Here is an 11,766-nt window from a genome sequence, read left to right on the forward strand (position 1 = left end):
TTGAAACTTTTTTCTCCTGCATTCACCCTCTTATTTCTCTTTTCCCTTGTTTCCTTAGCCACATCTTTCAGTCATTCAAGTCCCTTCTTTGAGAGGTTTTACAGCACTTTTGTCATATTGGTGCATAAGGAAGGAAACTCCCAATATCAAATACTGGAAGAAAAATGGTCTTGAGGTGCTATAGCAGTGAGGCCTTAACACCAGTCCTGCTAACCCTGTGTCTTGCAAAACTATCCCATGAATTTTCCTTCTGTCATGACCTGAACTTGTAAATGAGAGCAGCCTCACAGGGCATTTGACAACAGAAGCTACACCATGAAGGGTCTGATTATTCTGTTCAGTATTATGTGTGTCTATTTTCTTGACTTGTCTTCATAAATGCATGAGATCATGCACAAATTGAATGGTCTTTCTAAACACATAATGAATTTATTTTGTGATTGTCTGTGAATCGTCCTTTAACATTGTGAGAGCTGCTACTGCAATAATGAAGTTTGTTATTTGTACACTGTCTCTTAACCCATGCTGAGTAGAGCAGGAATGTCAAAGATTTACTGGTGTTAGGAACAACCCTTTCCCTCTGTGTTGTGTGCTTGTGTCTATGCACAGAAAATACATTACAAATCAGGGATATACTGAGTTTCTGCTTATAAACTTCAGGGATTCATTATTTTCTTTCTTGCATAATATAATACAGAATCAGATCAGTTTATTGTGGTGGAGCTGATTTAATCTGATGGAGTTCAGTCTATTGCATTTCCTTTTCTTTTTTACAGATGACTGAGTTTTCCCCTTGGAATATGGAGTGAGGATTGAAGTAAAAGAGCAAGCTTTAGTCCTTCAAGACTTTGCCAAAGTAAGGCAGATAAAAGTAAATTTTACTATATCCTACTAACAGCTTTAAGGAAAAAAAAAAACATCTTTGCTTCTAAATACAGTTAAAATCAGTTTGTGTCTAAAAAAATTTTAAAAGGTGAATTAAGTACTGTGCCACCTGAGTATAAATGTTGATTAGGCAGCTTTGCTCCTGGCACATGGAAATTAATTAATACAAGTACAGTATCAAACAGAAGAGACACAGCAATAGTCAGCTTTCTGTCCCATTATCTTCAAACAGTGCATTGAGATTTATTTCAGCAATATTGCAATAGGTGCAGCAGCTAATTTGGTGGAAGAAATAATAAACAATAAAGAGAAACGAGTCCAGTTATTTACATACTTAGTAGACTTCCTGAAGTTGGAAGTAAACAGTGTTTATGGTATCAAAATTCCCTGCATGCAACCTTCCTCTCCACCATAGCTGGCAGTTTACTGTAAACATCAGAGTATAAACATGACTTGAGGTTGGTGAATTGAATACTAATTAATTTGAGCGGGGTTTTCTAGATTTAAGGGATAGTGTGAAAGACAGGTTTGGGCATAAATAAAGAGGCAGCAAAAACTGGCATCTAGCTGGGAGTATTGGATGACAGGTGAAAATGACTGTGGAGAACCAGCCTCATTTGGGCCTATAAATGTAAGGATGAGATGGGGCAGAACTGAAAGCTCAGACTCCAGAGATTTAATAATTTTGTTTCTCAGATCTTGGATGACAAACTTTCCTAGCATTTCCCTCCTTGTGAGGCTATCTCAGACCACCAGCCTGGGATACCAAGAAATAAGAACAAAACAATAAAAACAATAACTACAGAAATATTCTTTAACTTGGTACACATAAGACTTATGAAATTATTTCATGATCCTGGATTTATGAGATATTATTTCAGAACATTATTCAATGATCTAAAATCATTAAGCTTTTATCACCTGAAAGCAATTTTGCATTTTGGGGGAAAAAAAAAATCAAACCCTAGGCTGTACTGGGTTTCAGAAACTCAAAAAAAAAAAAAAAAACAAAACCTTTTTCTTTTAGGCGTTCAAAATAGCTTTTGTAGAAGTGTAAAATCTTGCAAATTTGGCTTCCTAGTTTCAGAGTATCCCTTTAGTCCATTGTTTTGATCTGCTGGAAACGTGCCTCGCAGTAATAGGAAACCTTAATCTTGCTGCTAGTGGGCTGCAGGCTCTGCTGTGAATGTGACTGGGCATACCAGACATATTTGCATGCTGGCAGGTGGGGCAGCTGCGCTCCCCTCGGGGCAGGGCTGGTGCATCTCGGCTGGAGTGAAAACATGCCCGTTGCAATGAGTCATGAATTACTGCTGGGAAGAGCCTCAACAGTAGTTTTAGGATGCAAATGTAGAGAATCAGCTGAGAAATCTTTTCTCAGAACCCTAACGAGGCTGAAAAAAATGCTTGGAGCTTTTTGGAGTTTAAAGTTTTAGGTTGTCAGAGGATTTATTGAGTAGATACTACAAATGTAGCTTTTGTCCTTTGCTGTGATGATCACTAGCTTTTACATGTGAACTAGCACATATGCTGCTGAATCTTCTTGATATTTAGTGGAAAAAATCTGGTACTAAAAGTTGAAAAAAATTGTTAATATCAATCTATCATCACAAAATAGTTAGATATGGGTTTGTAAATTTCTGAGCCCAAAATTTCTGTGTAAGCTCGAAGTTCTTTACATTTTCAAGCTAACAGAATATTAGAGCACCAAGTTTATGTATCTAAACATAAACAGTGGCAACAATTAGAAAGTAATTATAATTAATTTTACAATTATAAACTATGAAAAGAATTTAAAATCCTTTGTAATTAATTTTTTATTAATTTGTTCATTATTAATATATATTCAGTCTTTCATATGCTGGACTTTTTTAATCTTATTAACGGTTCACACTGCTGCTGCCCAAGGACCAGCTTTTTAGGAATGAAGATTTTATCAGCCTAAGCAGGAATCTCTCAGTAATAGGAAGTTTTATTCCAATTACGGGTTTCTAATAAAGATTTTTCATTGCTAGAAGAATTTCTCTGTTATACTGGAGATGGCTGAACAAGACCCAACAGTTTTCTCAGTGTTCTAGCAAGATGACAATTTCGGAGCATTTCTCTGAGTGCCAGGTGTGAGCAGGTACCTGCTGCCTGTGCAGCTGCAGCCTTGGGTGGCTCCGTGGGGAACCACTAGAGGCTGCTCAATAAACACAGCCCCACCTTCGCCTCTCGAGGAGGGTGGATGAGATCATGTGTACGACTCAGGGAAGACATTCACAGAGCACTTGCCTAAAAGACAGGATGGGATAGTGGAGAGACACAAGAACAGAAATTTAAAAAAAAAAAAATTCTGATTTCTGGGTCATTTTATTTGCTGGTTTAAATCGTTGATGCTTGAAGACATAATCTTGCTATTTCTATTACACAGACACTATTCTGTTTGATGAAACTGAGAGATGGAAAAAAAGAAAATTTGCACACAGGAACGAGTTAGAACTCCAGCAAAAATACAAAAGTATTTCATCCTTGTCCTCTCTAAGGAATAGCTGCTTGGGAAAAAAAAGGGTTGTGTGTGTGTGTATACACTTCCATAATTTACATTTTAAATATGTATGTATGTACCAATAAATACATATTCATTGTGTTGAGGAAAGATTTTGTAACAAACCTGTTCTCTTGTTTCCATCATCTGCTTGAGTTTCTTGTTTAGTTCTGATGAGAACAAGAAACTTTCTGCTGACTGGAGCTGCTGTCTTTGTAATAGCTTGACCAACACAATTCTTCCTTGTGATCTTTGGTAAGGTCCTACAGGGAATTTCTGTAAGTATTGTACTAAACCCTGAACCCCTAAACTTCAAACATCATCTAGGATCTGCCCAGATAAGAACAAAAACTACACAGATGACATGAGTTCTGATAATCACACCACCACGTCACAGAAATGAATTGCATGTACTGGAATTCTAGAGAAGATTCAAAGGAACAAGAGGTGAGAAAGTATCACAGGTAAATGTGGGCTCTAAAATGACCTCCCAAAATGGAGCTCACGAGTCCAGGCACTTTCATCAGTAAATTTAGTGTTGTGGAGCTGAAGAATCAGTACTCAGAAGATTACTTGTTGCTCAGTGCTGATTCATCTGGGGTGTTAAATGTTGCATTAGTTAAGCAAGAACAATTGAGAAAGAAGCTGTTTCTCAGAGATTAAAAGGGTGATGGGGAAGACTCGATGGCCTGAGGCTGCTTTTGTTCTTAAAAGGTGGGGATGGGGAGGAAAAATGCTGCATGGTATTTATTCATGAGCAAAGCTGGTTAACAGAGTGTTTATAAAATGACTATTCCAGCCATCAGATTGGAGTCTTTCCTTGAAAACCTGAACCTCTTCGTAGCTGACTAAAGTTATACTTATAAAAGGAACTGTTTAAAAGGGTGTGCCTGTGCATGCTGCTATAGATGCAGGTGCAGAACTATCTGAAAGGAACACTCAAAATACAAATGGTGATGCATCTCATACATTGAAAAGGTCTGCCCTTCGCACCATCAGGTTTTTGTGATATTCTGGGAAACAAACACTGACATTGTTGTTCAAGATCAATTTCTGTCTCAGGCACTGAAATTATGAAAAGTTTAAGGATGGTGCTGCACAGTTCTTTTTTCCTCAGCTTTTTCCTTCTGTGCTCTAGCTGTCACTTTCAAAAGATTTGAAAAATGTAAAATTCCAACAATCCAGAGGCTGAAGAAGTTGCCGTGATTATTTCAAAATACTGCTAAGTAGCTATGAGTGCATGACCCATTAACTGATGAAGAATTTGGTGCTTACCGTCACTTTATTGTTTTTTCTCCTTCTGTATCTGCATCTGAAGTACATTATTGTTCTGTCTTTAGATCAATTTGGTCTGTACTAAACTGACTAAATTGAATGCCACAGCACTTCAGCCAAGGAATTTCCTTAAGGAAGTCAGTGATTACATTATTGTCACACTAAAGTATTTGTTTGAAGGACCCTGTAAGGGCATGATGTCATGGTGATTCCTCTTCACAAGCAGTACTTGTGAAAGCAACTTATAGTTAAAATGGCATTTTGGCCCCAGCCAACTGTCAAAAAAAAAGAAAAAAAAAGAAAAAAAGAAATTGTGAAACTATGACTTAGTTTAGCTAAAGAATAATTAGGGAGTCAAGGCTTCTAAAAATTCCCCCAAAAATTTACTTGCCAAAACAAGTTCTAAACCCCTGGTTAAAAACACAGAATCAGCTTTTCACATTGTGTAAGTAAGGAAAGGGAGGCTTTGGCCAGTCTTATGGTTTGCTAAAAGGAGACTCTTTTTTCTCCCTCCTGACTGTGGCCCCTCTGTTTACGTAGGCTCTGGCAGTAACAGAACTCAGTCAGTCTGGTTGGTGATCAAAAGGGGTTTTACTGGTGAATTAACAAGTGGTTTTGGCTCAGCCAGAGTCTGACCACAACTACAGCAGGTACAAAGAGATGGGATACATGAAGCTGGGAAAAAGAAGTGTGGGGAAACAACAAGGGCTTCCCACTTCTGGCAATGCCAAGCTGTTAAACCAGCTTAGCTGTAGTATTTAACTTCAAAAGTTGTGTTCAGAAGCTTTACTTGAAAAGGCATGTGTCAAATTTCAGATTTCTCTGAACAGAGTTTAAATCCAGAATTCAACTCAAATTTGCAGGTGGTCATGTGAGCCTGTTGTCTGTTAACTATTCAAACCAATAAAGTTTTAGACTTAGGTATTACCTCAATATGAAAGTTTTAGAAAATTCCCTTGGCTCTACAATGCAATGAAACAAAACAAAAAGAGACTTAAACACCCTCAGGCAGTTTTGCAGTTTTGCCCACTAAGAGGAAAAGGGGCAGAGCAGTGCATCAGTTCACTCTGAATTTAGCAGTTCCATAAGTGCTAGTCCAGCATTCTCTCTGCAGTGCTGCTGAAACTATTGAATGTTGTCACACATGGCTGTTGATCTACACCGGGTCTGGAAACATTTTCCTTACTCTGAGGCTGAATACATCTTTGCCAGACCAGCTATTCAAACATAATTCTGTGTTAGCTAGCTACAAGTCACACAAAATACGAAAAATTGTTAACTTTAGGCCACATGAGAGCTGAATTGTGTTTTTCTTCTGGATCATAGCTTGACTACATGATCTGCATAATAGAAAATGTTCAAGCTCGAATGTTCGTCTTCAAAAGAGGATGCTTTATTACTCAGCTGTGAGGGTTAAAAGTAAAGATGTAAGCTACACTGAACAAATAAATAGAAATTTACCACTTAACATACAGAACATAGTGTTTTTATTAAGAGATACTGCTACTGCTGAATGTTCTTATGGACTGTAAATCTTCCTTTATTTTTGTCTTTTTTGAGCTGTAGTTTATGTAAAATACTCAGATTTTTTCCTTTTCTAAAAAATTAAAATATTATTTTGTTCCACCTGCCTTACTGAGACAAACTGTACAGTGGTGCAGGAGTATGTTTGTCCTCTTGCCTTGGGTTTATTGTACAGTCACTGCCCAAGAACATTTTCCATGGTGACCTAGTTCTGGGTGGGCTATAAAGAAAAGTGCCTGTTTAAAAAGGGAAAGGGAAAGAATATCCAAAGCCTCTTTGAGGCTTTTGTCTATCACCTCTATATTATGAAAGTCTTGTATCAGATTCCCACATGTCATTATTATATGTATATAAACATACATATTTTATACTTAAAATTGGATGACTTTATTATCCTGTGGTTTTCTTTGTAGTGCAAAAGAAGTGTGAGACTTATTACTGTTTGAACATGCCCACTGTAAGTTTCAGATACATCTACTTGTTTTGATATTCCTCTCCAGGGTAAAAAATTCAAATTGGACCAGAGAACACACAAATCTGGAGGGAAAGGGAAAAGAGTAATCACTGGGTAAAATTTGACTGTCAAGTCTCCCCAGGACATTAAGGAGAATTATGAGAATTAAGTTGAAGGAAGCAAAGAGAAAGAGGAGGCAGAAGATGTTGCACAACTCTGAGCAGAAATTTCTTTTATAATACTTTGTAAAACAAACAAAAACTAGAATCCCTTCACATGGAGTTCATCATGTAAGATTGACTTTGCAAGTCTGAATAGTGTTAGATCAGCTCAGTGGTCCAATCAATAAAAGTAGTCAAGGTACAACTTAACGTTACTTCTACTATTTCTTGAACAACACACAAATTAGGATTATTTTTTTGAATGAGTAAGAGGAGAAAATTCAGTATGAGATGTTGCTGCAGTTGATAACACCATTAGATTTGAAGGTAAGGCAGTAACTGCAGAGCACTGCTCTGGGACATTGTCTCACTCCCCTCTTCTAGAGCATCTCATGTAAGAGGTTCATAATTACACAGCTGACAGAAATGCAGCTCTCCAGAGCATATTTGACTGCATACCTAAGTAGTGTGTGGCCTTCCAGAGACTAAATGACAGTTATGTTCCATTAATATAATTCTACCCTTTAGCAGTGAGCAAATGACACAGTTTTGGAAAGTTCAAAATGAAAACGAAGAGAAATATAACAAATGCCTTAAAACCTGCAATCACTGCATAGCTTTCTGTGGTGAAATAAAATGCATCTAAATATTGCAAAGGAATAGGTTACATTGAATATGATACTAGCAATGGATTCTTAGTTCAGAATGGAGCCAGAGTCCCGGAAGTATCATATGGCTAATTGATAAAAAAAGTAATGATAATAAAGATTTTGCTTTAATTTTCAACAGGAATTCACCCATGTTCTACTCATGACTAGTAAACGAATTTTTACAAGGCCCAGGGGAGTCTTTTGTTTCCTCATTTCTATTGAATCTGGTTAACAGGAAACATTGTTGAACTTGAGTGCAACAACTTAGCTCTGTGTTGAATGCTGCTTTCACAGCTTATACCTGTCCTGTCCCAGTGACACTTCTTGAGAAACTGCAAATCCTAAGAAATACCAAATCTTTTTTCAGGAATGCAGTTTACATCACATTTGGAATTTTTTGCAAAAATTCAGTCACGATCCAGCTTTGGACTAAAAGCCTGATGCTGGAGTTGGCTTGATATGAACAGAATTGGTTTGTGTGTTCTTTATCAATGGTTTATGTTTTTCTTTATCCTCATCCCTTTCCAAAAGCCTTGCTGAGAGTATGTCTTCAGAATTATGGCTAAAATATAATTTCATGCTGTTGTCAAGCAGGAGCAGATGTCCTGAGTCCTGAACCCTCAGAGTCTTTGGCCAGTCATGCCTTTTGTCATCTCAAGGATATCAGACTGAGGCACAGGGAGTACAGCTGTGGCCGTGTGTTGGTGTGTGTCACACAGAGGAAGAGCAATGAGGAGAAAAAGAGAAGGGCTTCTACAACCCTCCTGTGCAGCACTTGTTATTCATAACCAACCTATGAAAAAATTGTGTTGAGTCAAGCAGTTCAGAAGTAATCCTTGCTGTTCTGACATGAACTTCATTTTATTAGCTGTTTAAGGTGTAGCCTTACACAGAGTATATGGCAACAGCATTATCCAGATTGCAAGCAATTATTAAGGGCTACAATGAGCAAGAGTTGCATAGCTATAGTAACTTCAGAGTGAAGCTGCTTAAACATGAAGGCACTGCTGGGAGGGGTGGAGGAAAGGTATCATAAAGAATCACTTATGTGAAAGGAGCATGTTTCTCCTATGCAGTCATTGCTTAAAAAGGTCATATCCATTGCTGGGAGGAAAATGATAGTCACACTCAAATCACATGTGAAATTAACTATAAATGGCCTTATAGCAGATGTAAATTTCACACTACTAAAGCAGTTTTTCTTTGAAGTGTTGCTTCCTTTCACTGGGGAGCAAGGGGAGACAGCAATTTGTGAATGATGTGTGAAATATGTATTCAATTTATACGTGTAATACTATTGTGGGAAAGATGTGATCTCTGCAGACATTTGATTATTCTGCATTGCTGTGTACTCATCTAATGCTCTGTATTTTCAGATACTTGAGAGAAAGGATAGAAAAATATGAATTAAAAGAAGATTAAAGAAGTCAGAAATGGTAAATGAGAACAGATCAAGTATATGCCTTTGGCCCAAACTTGAAAACTCTTAGAGAACAGAAAGGTGAGGAATGAAAATGAATATATAACAAAGGAGCTATGTATATTTGCATGTGGATATACATCCATATTTGTCTGTAATGTGGGACCAAGTGTTTTGATGAGCTTGCTATCCAAATGTTAATGTTGCCTTGTTTGAAAGATGTATTTTAATTCAGGAAATAGATTAGGAAACTGAACTTTTATATTTTGATTCTTTGAAATTTGATGTTGAAGCCATTGAAGCAGTTCAAGCAGTCTATGTCTTTATTCTCTAAAGAGCTAAAGAAACAAATAGATCCCTGAGCTGTGATTTTGCTTCATGTATAAACAATGATCTTGAAATTACTGTCTTTTGTCTCAGTCAAGGAGAGTAGATCAAATAAACTCTTCAGTGTTTCATGCCCATACTAATTTTCCGTGATGCATTACAACATCTTGATACATACATTTGCTTGTTTCATATTAAAAATAAAGGTAGGAACTGCGGTTTTATGAATTTATGAGCATTCCAGTGCCCATCCTCTCCCTCAGTATTCCTAAATCATTGTACAAACCATCAATGCCCAATGCCAAACCAAGTTCCCTGTTGAAATGTGACAAATGCTTTCTGTCTTCTGGCCTTTATTATGTTGTGGAAAGGTGCATGAAGACTGAAGAGAGCACATTTTATATTAAATAGCAGCATTTGACAATGAATATTTGTTGCCCAAGAGCCAGGAACTGTGGGCCTGACTTGCAGAATTCTTGGCTTAATAATCCCTTTTCCTGAAAGGGACTTCACATTTTTTGTCATTTGTCATACACTATTTTTTTTTCAGCTGAGACTGTATAATCTTGCCTGCTTAATCTCCATATTACCAGTCCTTTATGATTTTTCTAAGGAAGGGGTGTTTTCTCTTCTACATAGGACAAAAACCAAATCTCTCTGATGCAGCATATTGTCCACACAACAATGAAGACATTACTGTATCACTCTGAATAAGGCTATATAGTGGATTTGTAAATCCCTTTGAGGCTGGTCTTGAGTGAGGCAGCTAATCCCAGTAAGAGGGTGTTGCTTCACATGAAATCCTTGCAGAGCTGTGGAATCCATTCTTCCACACCAGCTGTCCAGGCTGTTTGCCTACTGGGGCTTTGGTTGCTGCTATAGATAAACTGTGCAAATAATGAAACTGGCTGTTACTTTACACCCACTAGTTTAGTTTCATTATGTGCATGCTCACAACCTCCTTCTCTGCCCCCCAATAATATGTTGGGACTATTATGGAGACTGCTATTCTTTTGAAGCAATGAAGCTCCATCCTCAAATGGATTGTATGTTCCCTATAGTGCTTTTAGGCCTGTACAACAAGTTCTAAGTCCTCAAGTGAGAATCCTTTCCCATTACATTTGAGTCTACATCATTCTAATGTGCACTGCAGATTTAATTCTAAAAAAAAAAAAAGTAGCAATAAAGTAACTGATTCCAAATTTTTAGTTTTCTGTTGTTGCCTATATCTTCTTCTGTATAGAAATCCTTAAGGAAACTTGCACTAAGATGCTGTTGGTTTTCTGTCCTGTATTAGAAATGCTGGGAATACAAAATATTTTCATGCCCATGAACCAGAGGATTCTGATTAAGTTCCCACAGAATACAATTACTCACACCTACTCCACCTCACTGTTGTGCCAGTAACCATATCTTATTAATCATCCCTACTACCCACCCAAGCCTTAGAAGCTGCTATCATTTGTAATATGTCATGAAAACTGTAAGAAATCTTTAGTGGGAACCTGAAGTCCCATTTGCAGTATGCACTGACAATAAAACAAAAGATAGTTTTATACTTTGCATCAGAGGAAAGGATAAAGAGGGAAATCTATGAAACTGTGCGACTGATTAATCAGTAAGAATGTTTCTGATATGAATGTTCTGCTTCTTTAGGCATTTTTAGACAGCTTGAGTTTCAGCAATGAGTTCTGTGCTTAGATTTGTTTTACAGCACTAAATGTGTGTGTGTTTAAAAGTTGTTTCTTTAAGTAAACTATGTTAAAAACCCCAAACAAACAGCAAACACGACTTCCTGAGATTGATGTAATTACTGAGCATCAACAGGACTGACAAATCCTTCTATATAATAATTTAAATTACAGATGAAGCAGAAAAATGAGGATGCAAGTGATCTAGCAATTACACCATGGTGCTGCCTCAGAGCACTGTGAGGGTTGTTTACATATATTACAAATAATGAGCCCTTAGCCTGTGTGCTGGAGCTACCAGTCAGCCTACAGCATCTGCACCAGCCCAGAGGGATTTCAGAGGAACCCAACAATTCATTTCCTTCTGTCACAAAACAGCCACCAATGGAAGCTCTGGATTCAAAATGAAAGGGTAAGAAACATATTAACCCCATCCCAAACATGGAATTCTTCTGAAAAATACATCTTATGATAAACACTTCCCCAAGACCTTGTGTGAACTATTTAACAAGAGCACAAAGACAGGTGGCTTTGCCAGCCAGGCAAGATCTTAAGATGTAGATGTTTATGTTTTTTTAACCTCCAATTATCTCTCTGGAGTAGAGGAGACTGCTTTTAAGGCTGCACAGAGCAGGAAGTGCTAAGTATATTCATAAAGGTGTGGCTTAGCTCCCTAGCAATTCCTTGGCAACAGGGACTGCTAACCTTAAGTAAAACAAACAGGCTTTGTGGAAATCAAAAGTTGAGAATGCAAGCTATTCACATCTCTTTGATTAAAGCAGCCAATCTTTGCTTGGAGGTGGTGGGCTCCACCTTGTTCCCCTAAACCAAACAGATTCACAAGATTTGGAT

General features: G+C 37.5%; 1 long non-coding RNA gene across 1 annotated transcript in view; it reads left to right on the plus strand.

Annotated features, from left to right (window-relative positions):
- The window catches only part of LOC135279403 (uncharacterized), a 107,043-nt gene extending 105,369 nt beyond the window's left edge, over positions 1 to 1,674 (plus strand). The window contains exon 8 of the long non-coding RNA XR_010346646.1: positions 777 to 1,674. This is a non-coding gene — a long non-coding RNA (uncharacterized LOC135279403). The remainder of the gene's footprint in view (positions 1 to 776) is intronic.
- Positions 1,675 to 11,766: the final 10,092 nt, after the last annotated feature.

The sequence above is a fragment of the Passer domesticus genome, chromosome 12, assembly GCF_036417665.1.
Source record: "Passer domesticus isolate bPasDom1 chromosome 12, bPasDom1.hap1, whole genome shotgun sequence".
Lineage (NCBI taxonomy): Eukaryota > Metazoa > Chordata > Aves > Passeriformes > Passeridae > Passer > Passer domesticus.